General features: G+C 47.5%; 1 long non-coding RNA gene across 1 annotated transcript in view; it reads left to right on the forward strand.

Moving 5' to 3' along the window:
• Positions 1 to 20,102, forward strand: part of LOC138680635 (uncharacterized) — a 75,568-nt gene that overhangs the window by 10,353 nt on the left and 45,113 nt on the right. Inside the window, exon 2 of the long non-coding RNA XR_011321704.1 lies at positions 4,152 to 4,206. This is a non-coding gene — a long non-coding RNA (uncharacterized lncRNA). The remainder of the gene's footprint in view (positions 1 to 4,151; positions 4,207 to 20,102) is intronic.

Raw genomic sequence — 20,102 nt, forward strand, 5'->3', positions numbered from 1 at the left:
CATCCCAACCTTAACCACACCCCTAACCCTAATCCCAACCATAACCCTAACCACACCCCTAACCCTGACACACCCCTAATCCCAACCGTAAATGTAATGCAAACCCTAGTCCTAACCCTAATGGGAAAATGGAAATAAATACATTTTTTAAATTTTATTATACTTCCCTAACTAAGAAGGTGATGAAGGGGGGTTTAATTTACTTTTATAGTGGGTTTTTTAGCAGATTTTTGAGATTGGCAGCTGTCACACACTGAAAGATGATTTTTTTTTTTTATTGCAAAAACTAGTTTTTGCGTCTCCACATTTTGAGAGCTGTAATTTTTCCATATTTTGGTCCACAGAGTCATGTGAGGTGTTTTTTGCAGGACGAGTTGACGTTTTTATTGGTAACCTTTTCGGGCACGTGACATTTTTTGATCTCTTTTTATTCCGATTTTTGTGAGGCAGAATGGCCAAAAACCAGCTACTCATGAATTTCTTTTTGAAGGAGCGCTTATACCATTCCACGCTTGGTAAAATTGATAAAGCATTTTTATTCTTCGGGTCAGTACGATTACAGCGATACCTCATTTATATTTTTTTTTTATGCTTTGGCGCTTTTATACGATAAAAACTATTTTAGAGAAAAAATAATTATTTTTGCAACGCTTTATTCTGAGGACTATGACTTTTTTATTTTTTTCACCATATACTGTATGGCGGTTGGTTTTTTGCCGGACAAAATGACGTTTTCAGCAGTACCATGGTTATTTATATCCGTATTTTTGATAGCATGTTATTCCACTTTTTGTTCGGCAGTATGATAATAGTGTTGTTGTGTTTTTGTTTTTTTTTTGTTTTTTTTTTACTATCACTGAAGGGGTTAACCAGTGGGACAGTTTTATAGGTCTGGTCGTTACGGACACGACGATACTAAATGTGTACTTTTATTGTATATATTTTTTTCTTTATTTAGGATTTTTTTTTTTTTTTTAACTTTATCACATTGCCCCAGGGGGGACATCATATTATAGTGACAGATCACTGATCTGACACTTTGCAGAGCACTGTGTCAGATCAGCGATCTGACAGGCAGTGCAGGGATGCTTGCAAGTGCTTGCTCTGAGCAGGCGCTTGCAAGCCATCTCCCTGCAGGACCCGGAAGCAGCCCCGCGGCCATATTGGATCCGGGGCCTGCAGGCAGGAGGAAGTAGGAAACCCTCAGAGCAACGCAATCACATCGCGTTGCTCCGAGGGTCTCAGGGAAGCATTCAGCGAGCCCCCTCCCTGCGCGATGCTTCCCTATACCGCCGGAACGCAGCGATCATATTTGATCGCAGTGTTTCGGGGATTAATGTGCCAGGAGCCATCCGTGACTAACTCGACGGGATAGTACGTCATATGTCAGGAAAGGGTTAAGGAAAGAAACCTTTTTTTTATTGTAGTTAATATTTCTTAGGGTATGTTCACACGTTCCTGATTTCCATCCTTTTTTTCAGGACTAAAAACCGCAGCTCTTTGCAGAAAACGCAGGTGCGTTTTTTGATGCGTTTTTGATGCGTTTTTTTATGCAGTTTTCTATGCAGAGTCTGTGTTTTCTAGGAAGTTTTTTAGGGTTAAAATGGCTGAAAATACCCTACCCCTAACCCTACCCCTAACCCTACCCCTAACCCTAACCCTATTCTAACCTTAGTGGGGAAAAAAAAAAAAATTCTTAATTTTTTTATTGTCCCTACCTATGGGGGTGACAAAGGGGGGTGTCATTTACTATTTTTTTTTATTTTGATCATTGAGATAGGTTATATCTCAGTGATCAAAATGCACTTTGGAACGAATCTGCCGACCGGCAGATTCGGCGGGCGCACTGCGCATGCGCCCGCCATTTTGCAAGATGGCGGCGGCGCCCAGGGAGAAGACGGCCGGACGGACACCAGGAGTCCCGGTAAGTATAAGGGGGGGAGATTAGGGCACGGGGGGGGCATCGGCGCACGGGGGGGCATCGGAGCACGGGGGGGGGGGGGGGGGCATCGGAGCATGGGGGGGTGGGATCGGGGCAGCCACACTCCGCCCACGCACTTCCGCCCGCTTCCCCGCACTTCCTGCTGCAGCGGTTCGGCACCACAAACCGCAATAAAACCCGCAGATATATTTTTGATCTGCGGGTTTTACTGCGGGTTTGACCTCACAATGGAGGTCTATGGGTGCAGAACCGCTGCGGCTCCGAAAAAAGAAGTGACATGGTACTTCTTTTTTCCCGCAGCTATTCAGCGCGGCTTTTTTTCTGAATTTCAGGGTCGTGTGCACAGTGGTTCCTGTTTTCCATAGGGTACATTGTACTGTACCCTGCATGGAAAACAGCTGCGGAACCGCAGCGGCAAAAACGCTGCGGTTCCGCAGAAAAAAACGCACTGTGTGAACATGGCCTTACAGGTATCTAGTAATGTGCTTTTTTTTTTTTTTTTTTTTCCTTCTTAAATCTGTAGCGCCAGTGGATCATCTTTAGATTGTATAAATGCTAGAAGACTTACATTCAACGAAATTTCAGAAGGTATGATGAAATATGTTACTTTATATTTTTATTCCAAACTTTTTACAGGTTTTATAAAAGGTGCACATAAACAATGGCTTTATACCGGCAATAAAATCTTAAAGGGAATCTGTCAGCATGTTTTTGCTACCTCATTTGAGAGCAGCGTAATGTAGGTAAAGAGAAGTTGAATCCCACCATGTATTAATTACTGGTTGCAACAGTTCTGACACAATCAAAGCTTTTGGATTCAGAATAGACCGCATCAATAGTAAAAAGTTGGTCACACTTGTCAAACACTATGTTTGACAAATATGACTAACCTGTCAATCATTTTTCCAAGCGACGCTACTGATCGCTTGGGAAACGCTAGCGTTCTGCAAGCTAATTACGCTTGCAGAACGCTAGTGTTTAGCAGGAATACGCATGCCAATTCCGCATGCGTATTTCCTGCAGCGGGGAGTTGCGGAAATTTCCGCTGCAATTCCGCAATGTGTGCACATAGCCTAACGGAAACACCTGTAGGGGAATTCTGAAGAGACAAGTTGAGATTCGCTCTACATCCAGGCTCTAAAAAGGTTATTCTGGAAGTATAGAAAAACATAATGTTACAATATTTCACCAACTTATTAATTCCATATCTAGAAGACTTAAAGGGAACCTGTCAACCCCAAAATTGATGATGAGCTAAGCCCACCAGCATTAGGGACTTATCTACAGCATTCTGTAATGCTGTAGATAAGCCCCCGATGTATCCTGAAAGATGAGAAAAGAGGTTAGATTATACTCACCCAGGGGCAGTCCTGCTGCGGTCCGGTCCGATGGGTGTCGCGGTGCGGTCCGGGGCCTTCCATCTTATGATGACGTCCTCTTCTTGTCTTCATGCTGTGGCTCCGGCGCAGGCGTACTTTGTCTGCCCTGTTGAGGGCATAGCAAAGTACTATAGTGCACAGGCGCCGGGTCTCTCTGACCTTTCCCTGCGCACTGCAGTACTTTGCTCTGACCTTAACAGGGCAGACAAAGTATACCTGCGCCAGAGCCGCAGCGTGAAGACAAGAAGAGGACGTCTTCGTAAGAAGATGGGGGACCCTGGACCGCGACGCACACCGCAGCGGGACCGCCCCTGGGAGGGTATAATCTAACCTCTTTTTATCTTTCAGGATACATCGGGGGCTTATCTACAGCATTCCAGAATGCTGTAGATAAGCCACTGATGCCGGTGGGCTTAGCTCATCATCGATTTTGGGGGTGACAGGTTAACTTTAATGCTGTCCTTAGCAATCATATAGGTCATACAAAATACTAGATGTAGTAGTTTTGATATGGGGTGTACTCTTTTTTTTCCATCAACTAATTTGAGTAAAATTGAAGATTTTGTAATGCAAGTTATAATATATACCTTTCATGCTATGGGTCAAAAAAAGTGTGAAACTCCCTCATCAACATTTTAGAAATAGTTTTTGTGGTCAGTGAGGTATTAATTAAAATCCAACTTTTTGAAGGGGTTGCAGTGCTTTTATGCTGAGCAGTGAAAAACAAATTATACTTATACTGGTGTAAATATATCACACACAGACATGTTAAAAACGGTACATTATTTTATCACCCTGACTAACCAGTATTTCCTTTAATTGCTATACAGAAAGGAAAAGTGAGTTAGAGGACCCTGTCTGACTAGCCTGCTCTGTCACCCTTTGGTATGTACTGCACATTAGCATTCCATATTTCTTAGTCCAGTCTCGTGGTAATCAGTATTAACCTTCCTGACAGCACAATTTTTCAAGTCTGACACGTCACTTTTTGTAATGCCAGTGATTCTGAGATTGTGATTTTCTTTTTGTGAAACATTGCACCTGTTGTTACTGGTAAATTTACATTATGTTTTGTCTTCATTCATGAAAATATTCAAAATTCAGAACATTTTGAAAAATGTGCAATTTTTAAACTTAATTGTATACCCTTAATCCCATTGGATGTACTATCCCGTCGAAGTGACCTGGGACTTAATTCCCAGTGACGGGATAGTGATCGTCCAGCGCGATCAGCCGCGCACGGGGGGAGCACGGCCGATCACGGCCATTTGTCAGCTGACTATCGCAGCTGACATCCGGCACTATGCCAAGAGCGGTCACGGACCGCTCCTGTCACATTAACCCCCGGAACACTGCGATCAAAGATGATTGCAGCGTTCCGGCGGCATAGGGAAGCATCGCGCAGGGAGGGGGCTCCCTGCGTGCTTCCCTGAGACATCGAAGCAACTCGATGTGATCGCGTTTCACTGAGGGTTTCCTACCTCCTCCTCCCTGCAGGCCCTGATCCAAAATGGTCGCGGGGGCCTTCTGGGTCCTGCAGGGAGGTGGCTTTCAAGCGCCTGCTCAGAGCAGGCGTCGGGAAGCCTCCCTGCAGTGCCTGTCATATCGCTGATCTGACACAGTGCATTGCAAAGTGTCAGATCAGCGATCTGTCACTATACTGTGACTAGCTATTGAACCCGTTCTACGCCCGGGTGGCGAGCATTTATATTGGTATATGGTCTCCATCCTGTCATGTGCTGCACCCATCCTGCGTCCCCATCCTGTCATGTGCTGCACCCATCCTGCGTCCCCATCCTGTCATGTGCTGCACCCATCCTGCGTCCCCATCCTGTCATGTGCTGCACCCATCCTGCGTCCCCATCCTGTCATGTGCTGCACCCATCCTGCGTCCCCATCCTGTCATGTGCTGTACCCATCCTGCGTCCCCATCCTGTCATGTGCTGCACCCATCCTGCGTCCCCATCCTGTCATGTGCTGCACCCATCCTGCGTCCCCATCCTGTCATGTGCTGCACCCATCCTGCGTCCCCATCCTGTCATGTGCTGCACCCATCCTGCGTCCCCATCCTGTCATGTGCTGCACCCATCCTGCGTCCCCATCCTGTCATGTGCTGCACCCATCGTGCGTCCCCATCCTGTCATGTGCTGCACCCATCCTGCGTCCCCATCCTGTCATGTGCTGCACCCATCCTGCGTCCCCATCCTGTCATGTGCTGCACCCATCCTGCGTCCCCATCCTGTCATGTGCTGCACCCATCCTGCGTCCCCATCCTGTCATGTGCTGCACCCATCCTGCGTCCCCATCCTGTCATGTGCTGCACCCATCCTGCGTCCCCATCCTGTCATGTGCTGCACCCATCCTGCGTCCCCATCCTGTCATGTGCTGCACCCATCCTGCGTCCCCATCCTGTCATGTGCTGCACCCATCCTGCGTCCCCATCCTGTCATGTGCTGCACCCATCCTGCGTCCCCATCCTGTCATGTGCTGCACCCATCCTGCGTCCCCATCCTGTCATGTGCTGCACCCATCCTGCGTCCCCATCCTGTCATGTGCTGCACCCATCCTGCGTCCCCATCCTGTCATGTGCTGCACCCATCCTGCGTCCCCATCCTGTCATGTGCTGCACCCATCCTGCGTCCCCATCCTGTCATGTGCTGCACCCATCCTGCGTCCCCATCCTGTCATGTGCTGCACCCATCCTGCGTCCCCATCCTGTCATGTGCTGCTCCCATCCTGCGTCCCCATCCTGTCATGTGCTGCTCCCACACTGCTCCATTATGGTTGATGGCCCCCTTAACATGCTCCATTCTATATGCCCCATATGCTGCTGCTGCAATATAATAAAAAAAAAAAAACATACTCACCTATGGTCGCTGGGCGCCGAGTGCTGGGGGCCTGAGCAGGCGGGGACACCGGCCCGCTGTGGGGGTCAGGTGCCGGTATCGCCGCCAGCTCAGGCCCCCCAACACTTATTATATTCACCTGTCCTCCGTTCCGCCGCTGGGCGCCGCCATCTTCCCGGTCTCCTGGCTGTGACTGTTCAGTCAGAGGGCGGCGCCGGCGCGCATTAAGCGCGTCATCGCGCCCTCTGAACTGAAGGTCACAGGCCGAGAAGAATAATAATAATAATAATAATAATTTTTATTTATATAGCGCCAACATATTCCGCAGCGCTTTACAAATTATAGAGGGGACTTGTACAGACAATAGACATTACAGCATAACAGAAATACAATTCAAAACAGATACCAGGAGGAATGAGGGCCCTGCTCGCAAGCTTACAAACTATGAGGAAAAGGGGAGACACGAGAGGTGAATGGTAACAATTGCTATAGTTATTCGGACCAGCCATAGTGTAAGGCTCGGGTGTTCATGTAAAGCTGCATGAACCAGTTAACTGCCTAAGTATGTAGCAGTACAGACACAGAGTGTTATTAACTGCATAAAGTGAATGAGAACATAATGTGAGGAACCTAAATAGGCCACACAGGGATTATTTTTTATGATAGGCCACACAGGGATCGTTAGGTTAATGCATTGAGGCGGTAGGCCAGTCTGAACAAATGAGTTTTTAGGGCACGCTTAAAATTGTGGGGATTAATCGTATTAACCTAGGTAGTGCATTCCAAAGAATCGGCGCAGCACGTGCAAAGTCTTGGAGACGGGAGTGGGAGGTTCTGATTATTGAGGATGCTAACCTAAGGTCATTAGCGGAGGGCACGGGTAGGGTGGTAGACTGAGACGAGGGAGGAGATGTAGGGTGGTGCTGAGCCATGGAGTCCTTTGTGGACGAGGGTAGTAGTTTTGTACTGGATTCTGGAGTGGATGGGTAACCAGTGTAATGACTGGCACAAGGTAGAGGCATCGGTGTAACGGTTGGTGAGGAATATAATCCTGGCAGCAGCATTCAGGACAGATTGGAGCGGGGAAAGTTTGGTAAGAGGGAGGCCGATTAGTAGAGAGTTACAATAGTCCAGACGAGAATGAATAAGTGAAACAGTAAGAGTTTTTGCAGAGTCGAAAGTAAGAAAAGGGCGAATTCTAGAAATGTTTTTGAGATGCAGGTAAGAAGAGCGAGCCAGTGATCGGATGTGGGGGGTGAATGAAAGGTCAGAATCAAGGATGACCCCAAGGCAGCGGGCATGTTGCTTTGGAGTAATGGTGGAACCGCACGCGGAGATGTCAATGTCAGGCAAAGGTAGGTTAGTAGAGGGAGAGAACACGAGGAGTTCAGTTTTTGACAGGTTTAGTTTCAGATAGAGGGAGGACATGATGTTAGAGACAGCGGTAAGACAATCACTGGTGTTTTCTAATAAGGCAGGCGTGAGATCAGGAGAAGAAGTGTATAATTGGGTGTCGTCAGCATAGAGATGGTACTGGAAACCAAATCTACTGATTGTTTGTCCCATAGGGGCAGTATACAACGAGAAGAGGAGGGGGCCTAGGACAGATCCTTGAGGAACCCCAACAGTAAGGGGAAGGTGAGAGGAGGAGGAACCAGCAAAACATACAGTGAAGGATCGGTCAGAGAGATAGGAGGAGAACCAGGAGAGAACGGTGTCCTTGAGGCCGATGGAGCGGAGCATAGTGAGGAGGAGCTGATGATCCACAGTATCGAATGCTGCAGAGAGATCCAAGAGAATTAGCATGGAGTAGTGACCATTAGATTTAGCTGTTAGTAGGTCATTAGAGACTTTAGTGAGGGCAGTTTCAGTAGAGTGTAAAGAGCGGAAGCCAGATTGAAGAGGGTCGAGAAGAGAGTTATCTGAGAGATAGCGCGTAAGACGGGAGTGGACCAGGCGTTCGAGGAGTTTAGAGATGAAGGGAAGATTAGAGACAGGTCTATAATTAGCGGCACAGTTTTGGTCGAGGGATGGTTTTTTAAGTATTGGATGTATGATGGCATGCTTAAATGAGGAGGGAAAAATACCGGAAGTGAGGGAAAGGTTGAATATTTTTGTTAGGTGAGAGGTGACAGCCGGGGAAAGGGACTGGAGGAGATGTGACGGAATGGGGTCACTGGTGCAAGTGGTCGGGCAAGAAGATGCAAGGAGCCTGCTTACTTCTTCTTCTGTAACTGCTTCAAAGTCAGAGAGTGAACTAGATGCAGTGGGGGAGGGAGGACAGTGCATGGTATGAAGCGATTGGGAGATGATTTCCTGTCGAATGTGGTCAATTTTTTCTTTGAAGTAATTGGCCAGATCGTCAGCACCTATCCCGAGAACCGGGAAGATGGCGGCGCTCAGCGGTGGAACGGGGACAGGTGAATATGGCCGATACTCACCCTCCTGGCGGTCCCTGCTTCTCTGTTGGAGATCGCGGTGTGCGTTCAGTGTGAACGCATACCGCGATCTACCGGAAGCGTCACTCTGTGGGGGCTAGACTGCGCTTGCGCAGTCTATAAAGGCTTCGGACAGAGTGACGCTCCCAGCGTTATATTATAGATGTTCCCCCCCTGGGGCAATGTAAAAAAAAAATATTTACATGTGTAAAAAAAATAAATAAATAAAATAAATAAATTCCTAAATAAAGAAAAAATATATTCCAATAAATACATTTCTTTATCTATATATATATATTTTTTTGAAGTACACATATTTAGTATCGCCCCGTCCGTAACGACCCGACCTATAAAACTGTCCCACTAGTTAATCCATTCAGTGAACGCCGTAAAAAAAAGAGGAAAAAAACGATGCTTTATTATCATAGCACCAAACAGAAAGTGGAATAACACGCGATCAAAAAGATGGATGTAAATGACCATGGTACCGCTGAAAACGTCATCTTGTCCTGCAAAAAAACGAGCCGCCATACGGCGTCATGAACGAAAAAATAAAAAAGATATGGTCCTCCGAATAAAGCGACGCTAAAATAATAATTTTTTTTATATAAAATAGTTTTTATCGTATAAAAGCGCCAAAACATAAAAAAAATGAGGTATTGCTGTAATCGTTCTGACCCGAAGAATAAAACTGCTTTACCAATATTATCAAACATGGAACGGTATAAGCGCCCCCCCCCCAAAATTCATGAATTGCTGGTTTTTGTTCATTCTACCTCACAAAAATCTGAATAAAAAGGGATCGAAAAATGTCACATGCCCGAAAATGGTACCAATAAAAATGTCAACTTGTCCCGCCTCTGTGCACTGTGCACCAAAATATGGAAAAATTATAGCTCTCAAAATGTGGAGACGCAAAAACTATTTTCCAGGACGTCTCCCTGACAGCACCCTGGAGGACGTCCTCCTCCTCCTTGCAGGGACAGGAAAAACACTTGAGGTTAAAAGGTCCCACTCCGCCCCCTTTAGTGTTTTTCCTGTCCCTGCATGGAGGGACACACAAGAGCGCAGCGAGTGGACAGCTAACCGGAGGGCTCAGGGGGATCGTGCAGCTGGTCCATTATCCTTCCCCCTGTCAAGTGGCCCAGGGCCGAAACTTCCCAGTGGGGAGTCCCTCTGCCCCACAGACCAGTGAGCAGACGGGCTCCTGGGTAAAAGCCGCTCCTCCCAGTGGGAGGCTCTCGGCTCGAGCGCCATGTCTGGAGAGAAGAGGCGCCCGGAACCATGCGTTCAACACAGGAACGCGGAGGGGTCGGCGGAAGCAGTAAGCGTCACTTCCGGTGATGTCGGCACCTGGATCCGGCCTGCGTTTCACATCGTGGAACGCGGAAGTAGCTGGAGAAACAAGACGAGCGCCACTTATGGTAAGGCGAGCGTTCGATTCAGTGCACTTTCCACATTGTGGAGAGAGTACTCTGCATCAGGAGGTGAGCGTTGCTGACATCAGAGCGACATACTACGCAGCAGAGTGCGTCCTGCAATGTTCTGATGCCCGAAACGAAGGAAGATATGGAGGACAGAAGTGAGGAAGCTGGGGTATGTGCGCATAGCGCAGATCCTTGACACATGGACACGCACTTAGACGCTCACCCTAGTCCTGATTATCCCTATTCTTGTGTCAATTAGGATAAGGAGATCCCACAGGCACCCCCTCTAATGGCAAAAAAAGCCAGGCAAGGCCTTGGCAAAGTGTATCCGTTGCTCCGTATGCCCAACTTTTATCCCCAAGATAGTATCAGTACAAAATCGGAACCAGGAAATAGTTTTACCCTACTCTTGCAAAAACGCCTCAAATGCAAAAGAGCAGTCGTTACACTTCTTGGAGGTTAGACGAGCTGTAATAGACTATCTAAAGGCCACTAGTACCTGGAGGAGGGACCCTAACCTATTTATCCAATTTAGGGGTAAAAACTAGAGGTAAAAAAGCTTGCAAAACATCTATTGCTAGATGGATTACAATGGTAATTTCTAAAGCCTATTCATCTGAAGGGGTAGACTGCCCAGTAGGGATAAATGCTCATTCTACTAGGGCCATGTCAACATCATGGGCTGAACGTGCAGGAGCTTCCTTAGAACAGATATGCAAGGCCGTGACCTGGGTCAGGGTAAATACATTCTGTAAACATTATAAACTTGACGTGTTTTCATTTAGGGGAAAAGCTCTCCAAGCAGTAATCCCACCCTAAGGGAGTTTTCTCTGGTATTCTCCTGGTTGCTGTCAGGGGGACGTCCTGGAAAATGGGTCTAGTATTAGACCAACCGATAGTTCGGTTTCCAGGAGTCCATCTTGACAGCACCGTTAGTCCCCCCATGCATCTATCCATGGTGTGGTACTTGTCAAAACACTAAAGGAAAGGGGGTGGAGTGGGACCTTTTAACCTCTCTAGTGTTTTTCCTGTCCCTGCAAGGAGGAGGATGACGTCCTCCAGGGTGCTGTCAGGATGGTCTGCTGGAAACCGAATTACCGGTAGGTCTAATACCCATTTTTTGCAATAAAAAGCATCTTTTGGGGTATGTGCACACGTTCAGGTTTTTTCGTGATAAAAACGCGATAAAACCGCATTAGAAACTGCAGACATATGCTTCCTATCATTTAGAATGCATTCTGAAATTTTTGTGCACATGATGCGTTTTTTTTCCGCAAAAAAAAAAAATGCATCGCGGTAAAAAAAAGCAGCATGTTCATTAATTTTGCATTTTTTTTTCCGCGTTTTTCCAGCTATTCTATGCAATTTGAAAAAACGCAAGAAAAAACGTGCAAAAAAAATGCATGTGGATTTCTGGGAGAATTGTCAGGTTTTTGTCAGGAAAATTTCTGCCAGAAATCCTGATGTGTGCACATAGCCTTATTGTGCGATGGCTGCCAATTATAAAAATCCACTAAAAAACCCGCTATAAAAGTAAATCAAACCCCCCTTCATCACCTCCTTAGTTAGGGAAAAATTATAACATTAAAAAAAATGTATTTATTTCCATTTTCCCATTAGGGTTGGCTACAGTTAGGGTTGGGGCTAAAGTTAAAGGGAACCGGTCATCCTCCCCCCCCCCCCCCCCTCCCCCACGTTTTTAACTAAAAGAAACACTTTGTGCAGCAGTAATGCTGCATTCTGACAAGGTGGCTCTTTTAGTTCTGGGTGCTGTAACTGCCGAAATAATCAGTTTTGTAATTAGTCCTAAATACCTTTTCTTCAGTCAAGGAGACAGGCCTTTCCCTCCTGCTGCAGATGCCACACAGCCGTCAACTCGAATCTCCTTGGCGCCGGGCGCTGCCTCCTCGCCGCTGTTTTGAAATGAGCCTGCGCTCTTTTCTCCTGCCTTGGGCAGGCGCAGTGAGCGCTGCCCGTCTGTCCTCCATATGCAGTCCAGCTGACTGCGCCTGTGCGGACGCCCTGCCTGTGAATCCCAGCCCCGTAGTATGAATAAATAAGACACTGCGGGGCTGGGATTCACAGGCAGGGAGTCCGCACAGGCGCAGTCAGCTATACTGCATATGAGGACAGACGGGCAGCGCTCGCTGCAGTGCTTTTTACCTGCGGATTTTTCAAAAATGGTGCCAAAAAATCTCACGAGTCCATAATGTGGGCACATAGCCTTAGGGTTAGGGTTGGAAATAGGGTTAAGATTAGGCTTGTGGTTAGGGTTAGGGGTGTGTTGGGATTAGGGTTAGGGTTGGAATTAGGGTTAGGGGTGTGTTGGGGTTAGGGGTGTGATTAGGGTTATGGCTAGAGTTGGGATTAGGGTTAGGGGTGTGGGGGGGTTAGTGTTGGAGTTAGAATTGAGGGGTTTCCACTGTTTAGGCACATCAGGGGTCTCCAAACGCAACATGGCGCCACCATTGATTCCAGCCATTCTTGCGTTCAAAAAGTCAAATGGTGCTCCCTCCCTTTCGAGCCCTGACGTGCGCCAAAACAGTGGTTTACCCCCACATTTGGGCTACCAGCATACTCAGGACAAACTGGGCAACAAATATTGGGGTCCACTTCTCCTGTTACCCTTGTGAAAATAAAAAAAATTGCTTACTAAAATGTAATTTTTGAGGAAAGAAAAATGATTTTTATTTTCAAGGCTCTGCATTGTAAACTTCTGTGAAGCACTTGGGGGTTCAAAGTGCTCACCACATATCTAGATAAGTTCCTTGGGGGGTCTAGTTTCCAAAATGGGGTCTCTGCAAATGCAACGTGACGGCCGCAGACTATTCCATCAAAGTCTGCATTTCAAAAAGTCACTACTTCCCTTCCGAACCCCGACGTGTGCCCATTCAGTGGTTTACCCCCACATATGGGGTATCTGCGTACTCAGGACAAATTGGGCAACAAATATTGGGGTCCATTATAAACTTCTGTGAAGCACTTGGGGGTTTAAAGTGGTCACCGCACATCTAGATTAGTTCCATGGGAGATCTAGTTTCCAAAATGGGGTCGCATGTGGGGGAGCTCCAATGTTTAGGCACACAGGGGCTCTCCAAACACGACATGGTGTCCGCTAACGATTGGAGCTAATTTTTCATTTAAAAAGTCAAATGGCGCTCCTTTCCTTCTGAGCCCTGCCGTGTGCCCAAACAGTGGTTTACTGCTCTTACAGTAAAGAACCCGCGTCTGTTATTATGCTTAAACCTTCTTTCCTCCAGACGTAGAGGATGCCCCCTTGTCCCTGTCTCAGGTCTATGATTAAAAAGATCATCAGAAAGGTCTTTGTACTGTCCCCTCATATATTTATACATTAAAATAAGATCACCCCTTAGTCTTCGTTTTTCCAAACTAAATAGCCCCAAGTGTAATAACCTATCTTGGTATTGCAGACCCCCCAGTCCTCTAATAACCTTGGTCGCTCTTCTCTGCACCCGCTCTAGTTCAGCTATGTGTCTTATACACCGGAGACCAGAACTGTGCACAGTATTCTAAGTGTGGCCGAACTATTGACTTGTATAGAGGTAAAATTATGTTCTCCTCATGTGCATCTATGCCTCTTTTAATGCATCCCATTATTTTATTTGCCTTTGTAGCAGCTGCCTGACACTGGCCACTGAATGAGTTTGTTATCCACCCATACACCCAGGTCTTTTTCATTGATGGTTTTGGAATTAAGCACATAGTTATTCATCTTATTACTTCTACCCAAGTGCATGACCTTACATTTATCCCCATTAAAGCTCATTTGCCATTTATCAGCCCAAGTAAAAAAAATCGTTGCTAAAACATCATTTTTGTGACTAAAAAGTTAAATGTTCATTTTTTCCCTTCCATGCTGCTTCTGCTGCTGTGAAGCACCTGAAGGGTTAGTAAACTTCTTGAATGTGGTTTTGAGTACCTTGAGGGGTGCAGTTTTTAGAATGATGTCACTTTTGGGTATTTTCAGCCATATAGACCCCTCAAACTGACTTCAAATATAAGGTGGTGCCTAAAAAAAAAAAGGTTTTGTAAATTTCGTTGTAAAAATGAGAAATCGCTGGTCAAATTTTAACACTTATAACTTCCTAGCAAAAGTTTTGTTTCCAAAATTGTGCTGATGAAAAGTAGACATGTGGGTAATGTTGTTTATTAACTACCGTATATACTCGAGTATAAGCTGAGATTTTCAGCCCAAATTTTTGGACTGAAAGTGCCCCTCTCGGCTTATACTCGAGTCACAGTCGGCGGTGGGGTCGGCAGGTGAGGGGGAGAGCATGTTGCATACTCGCCTAGTCCCGGCGCTCCTCCTGCCTGTCCCACGGTCTTCGGTGCCGCAGCTCTTCCCCTGTTCAGCGGTCACATGGTACCGCTCATTAAAGTTATGAATATGGACTCCATTCCCATAGGGGTGGAGCCGCATATTCATTTCTCTAATGAGCGGTAATGGTGACCGCTGACAAAGGAAGAGGCTGCGGCACCCGGAGACCAGCTGTCCAGGGGAAGGAACCAGGGACGCCGAGAGCAGGTAAGTTTCTCATAGTTACCTGTCCCCGTTCCACCCGCCGGGCGCCGCTTCGTCATCGCGTCCTCTTGCAGTGACTGTTCAGGTCAGAGGGCGTGATGACGTATAGTGTGCGCGCCGCCCTCTGCCTGAACAGTCAGTGCGGAGAGATGCCGAGATGGGACGCTGAGGAGCTGCAAGCAAGAGAGGTGAGTATGTCTTTTTTTTTTTTTTTTTTTCGTTGCAGCAGCATTATATATTGCACAGATTTCTATGGAGCATCTATTGGGCCATAATGAACGGTGCAGAGCATTCTATATGGGGCAGCTTTATGTGGAGCATCTATGGGGCCATAATGAACGGTATGGAGCATCTATTTTTATTTTTGAAATTCACCGGTAGCTGCTGCATTTTCCACCCTAAGCTTATACTCATACTGAACGGTGCAGAGCATTATATGTGGCACAGCTTTATATGGAGCATCTATGGGGCCATAATGAACGGTGCAGAGCATTATATATGGAGCATCTATGGGGCCATACTGAACGGCGCAGAGCATTATATATGCATTCTATATGGCACAGCTTTATGTGGAGCATCTATGGGGCCATACAGAACGGTGCAGAGCATTATATGTGGCACAGCTTTATATGGAGCATCTATAGGGCCATAATGAACGGTGCAGAGCATTATATGTGGCACAGCTTTATATGGAGCATCTATGGGGCCATAATGAACGGTATGGAGCATCTATTTTTATTTTTGAAATTCACCGGTAGCTGCTGCATTTTCCACCCTAAACTTATACTCGAGTCAATAAGTTTTCCCAGTTTTTTTGTGGCAAAATTAGGGGGGTCGGCTTATACTCGAGTATATACGGTATTTTGTCACATAACTTTCGTTTAGCAGTATAAAAATTCAAAATTGTGAAATTTTCAAAATTTTCGCCAAATTTCCATTTTTTTCCACAAATAAACGCAAAAATTATCGGCCTAAATTTACCACTAACATGAAGCCCAATATGTCACGAAAAAACAATCTCGCTAGGATCCGTTGAAGCGTTCCTGAGTTATTACTTCATAAAGGGACACTGGTCAGAATTGCAAAAAAACGGCCAGGTCATTAAGGTCAAAATAGGCTGGGTCATGAAGAGGTTAACAGGTGACGGACCCGAGTGGGGGCTTTCTTTTGTGGACTGAGTTGACGCTTTTATTGGGAACATTTCACATAACATCAGGATCACATTTATTATGCGTTCTACGCTGAGCACTTCCTTTGGAGTTTCCATCTAAATCCATTCACTATAACGAGGCTGCAGAGCTATTCTGGACTCCGTCTGGTCTCTGTTCTGTGGTGTCCTTTTTTCCAGAGTTGCACAAAACTGTGGTAGATTGTGCCACACCACATACACACACAAACACACACACACACACCTAAAAGGATGGACACTGCTGGGATCATAGGCCGCCAGACTGCATCTACCATGCCTCCATCTGCCTCATTGTGTAGAATGTTCCATCGGTGGTTCCAGCTGAATTAAGTCTGACCTCTGTTCAGCAGTGTCTTTCTGTTCAGAACTGCACAAAATTGTGGTCGACCGCACTTTATGCTCACCTATAAAGATGGACAGCGTCGGATCACAGGTCTTTTGGCGTTCACAGTGCCTCCATCTGCCTCATTATATTGAATGATCTGTCAGGGGTTTCGTCTGAATCACATATTTCAGAGATTTACACGGAAACCCCGGTGTAAGCCCTCAGCGCAGAGCGCAGGATAAATGTGATCTGAGCCTTACTGCGATCTTGGTGAAGCAGAATAAACAAATCAACAACAGGTGAAGAATTGGTTTTATTTATCTTTACCCCATTCCTCGTGCTGTATAAGTGATTAAACGATTTTATTCTTTGGGTCGGTGCGATTTCAACTATACCAGATTTATATCGGGTTTTTATGTTTAGCTAATGTCGCACACTAAAAAAACCACTTTCATTGCAAAAACTAGTTTTCTCCTTCACCACATTGGGGGACACAGAACCATGGGTGTTATGCTGCTGTCACAAGGAGGCTGACACTAAGTGGAGACAAAAAAAGTTAGCTCCTCCCCTTCAGTATACACCCTCATGCTGGCTTTCAGAGACCCAGTTCAAGCTTAGTGTCCGTAGGAGGCACACCTTTCAAGGCTCCGATCTCCCCGAACCAACAACAGGTGAGCACGGGAGTATTACCTGGGCTGATTTTAGGGGTGACGGGCCCCTTCAAGGGCACCGATCTCTTCCCCCCCCCCCCCGCCCCTCTCTCTATCAGACGAGCACTGGAGTGGTACCTCCAGTATCCTCTTCTGCAGCCAGGCCATATTGCCGGACATCTCGCCCTGCCCACCAGGTTTTACCCTCAGCTGTTCAGAGGCACTTTTCCATTGTGGCGTCCGTGCAGCCCCCACTGCATCACCACTGAAAGCAAATGATGGAGTCGTACGGTTCCTCTCCACCCCCCTTTCAGTGGATGGAGGTTACCCCAACCCTGCACCGTCCAAATTGCCCAGCAGGGTCCCCACAGAGCTCCGCGGCATTTTTCATGGCGGTCCGCGGTTGCGTGCCGGCCGAAGCCATAAATTTAGTCCCCGGCTTCGGCCTTGTGTAGGCCGCATCCCGGTAAGCTCCGCCCCCAGTACTGGAGCTTCTCGCTCCTTGCGAGACTACCTCCCAGCTCTCGGCAGCCATCTTTTTCCCACTACAAGCAGCTCTGCCGCCCTCTGCATGTGTCGCCCTGAATGCCGGTTTATTCAGCGCCATCATCTTCTTCGTATTGCGGGACACAGGACCTGGGTAAGGAGATGGCACTAGGTTCTTCCCTGCAGCTTTACCCACATCGCTTCCACTAGCAGTGTTGTTTTCACTTATATTGGAGTACATCATGTCGCAGTCAATGTCTTAGAAGACTACAAAGGTACATACTACCTTTTTCACTGCGTGCACCACCTGCCACGCTCCTCGGCCTCAAAGCTCCCCTCTCTGCCCAGCCTGTGATGCCCAATGTGCCCAGGAGCCCTCCACCGCTACCGACCCCAGTGTACCTAGCCCACCTGAGTGGGCCACGTCACTGTCACAATCCATGGCTTCGCTGGCTAAAGCGATTGAGTCCCTCCATGACCCCCTCTAGGGAGCGGGGCACTCGTCTAACTGAGTTAAGAGACCTCTCCCTTACAGGGGAATCATTGGCTAGCCGGGGCCGCTCTCACCTGAAGGAGGTACGGACATCCAAAACACGATCCGCACTATCTCTCCTGAGTATTCACCACGCCATTCCGCCTCTGGTAGCTCCACTTCTCGCTCACCCTCTCCAGGGGTTCGCAGCGATCATGATTCGGAGTATGAGTCTGAGGCATCCTTGGACCCGGATTCTCTGGAGTTTCAAGCTACTGTGGATTCTCTCATTGAAGCTGTCAATCATGCGCTAAAGGTCGATGATGACCCTAATTCGGTTCCGGATCATGCGGTTTCTTTTACAAGAACCAAACGATCCCATAGGGTGTTCGCCTCTCATCCGGACTTTTTGGAGATAGGCGACACAGGGAGTGACCAGATAAGCGGTTTACGGGTAAAAAGAACCTGGGAATGAAGTATCCCTTTTCTGCAGATCTTGTCAAAGATTGGACGGACCCTCCACTAGTAGATCCTCCGATATCACGTTTCTCTACCAAAACGCTTTTGTCTGTACCTGATGGTGCTTCAATTAAAAATCCCACAGAACGCCAAATAGAGTCCATGGCTCGCTCAGTGTATGAGGCCTCAGGTTCCTCGCTATTCCCTTCCTTCACTGCGGCATGTGTCGTAAAAGCAATAGTTTTCTGGGCAGATGCCCTTGCAAAATCCATTCAGGACCAGGCTCTTCCGTCTGAGGCGGCGGATCTCGCCAAGCAAATCGCTATGGCTGGAGACTGTGATGTACGCGTCTTTAGACGCAGCAGATGCGGCAAATGCTGCCTCAAGCGCCGTCACCATTAGGAGAGCTCTATGGCTTAGAGAGTGGCGCGCGGATTTTTCTAAAAAGTCTGATTTCTCTGCCTTTTTAGAGCAGACGTCTGTTTGGAGAAAAATTAGACCAGCTTATTTCCGATGCTGCAGGAGGGAAAAGCTTTTCATCGTCAGCAGCATTTTCGTTTTCGGCCCTTTCGCAGTAGCCCCTTCTGGTCCTCCTCCACAGCCTCGTCCAGATCAGAACGATCTCCACGTACAGACAGGGACTCTCGGTCCCTCATACAGGCCAAATCAGTCCTGGCGAAGTAAGCCTAGGCAATCCAGAACTAGGGGATCCCGGCCCTCCAGATTTTCTTCACAATGACTCGGGGAGTCTTCCGGTCGACACCACCAAAGTAGGCGGACACCTGCTTCTCTTTCAACATGTCTGGCTTTCCGTCATTCACGACGAATGGGTCAGAGACCTGGTGTCTTCCGGTTACAAAATAGAATTCATCGGGGGGCGTGGCCTGACTTCTGATGGTGCAGGTTGCATAGTGTGGGAGCTCCATTCCCAGGACTCATAAAGCGGCACACAGCAGTGCACAGACGGTGCTTTCTCCTCCAGAACTTCCCACTCCTGCTCCTTACCGTTCGGTGAGTGTATGGGGAAATCTAAAGCCGGCGCAGGGGACCCTTCCAGGCGCATTGTGGACTTCTTTGCAGCCACCCCTCAGCAGCTTCAGAGATCCAAGATGGCACCGCTTTCTCCTAGATCCTCCAGAGCTGCACGCCGAGGCTCTCAGTCTTCTGCCTCAAGCACAGCAGCCGCTGATCTCTCAGAGGCTCCAGTTACAGCAGCGCTGCTCAGAGACATGCTTGGTGACCTCCGTACCTCCCTGCAGGAGGATATGCGTTCCATGATGGCAGAGCTCAGGGGGGAGGTGGAGGAGCTGGGAGGCCGCACGGATCATTTTGAAAATAAAATGTCCGAACTGGTAGCTTCTCACAATGATTTGTGGGAAGCTCATGATAACCTGCAGCTGCTTGTTACCAAAACTCATGCTAAAACCCTGGATTTGGAAGACAGATCCAGGAGAAATAATGTGAAACTAAGAGGCATTGCTGAATCAATTGGGGCTGATGATCTCAGAGCCTTTCTACAAGACTTTGTCATATCTGTTCTCCCACTTTATTCCAAAGATGACGTTGTGATTGACCGTATTCATCGGATCTCTAAACCCTCAGGCCTTGACCCTGCGGTACCCAGAGATGTACTAGCTCGCATCCATTTTTTTGTTATGAAGGAGGAATTTCTGCAAGCACTAAGATCGAAGCCGTCGCTACCTGAACGATTTGCTACCATTGCAGTTTTCCCTGATCTGTCTCCAGTAACTCTAGCCCTCCGCAGGGCTTTTGCACCATACACCTCAATCCTGAGGGAAAAGGGTATATTATACCGCTGGGGTTTCCCCACCAAACTTTGCATTCGTAAAGACGGTTCATTTACCACGTGCCTATCCCCGTCGCAAGCAGCCAAGACCCTGTCCCAATGGGGTTTTGACCCTCCTGCGCCCACTCCTGCCTCTGCT

Source organism: Ranitomeya imitator, chromosome 5 (genome assembly GCF_032444005.1).
Source record: "Ranitomeya imitator isolate aRanImi1 chromosome 5, aRanImi1.pri, whole genome shotgun sequence".
NCBI lineage: Eukaryota > Metazoa > Chordata > Amphibia > Anura > Dendrobatidae > Ranitomeya > Ranitomeya imitator.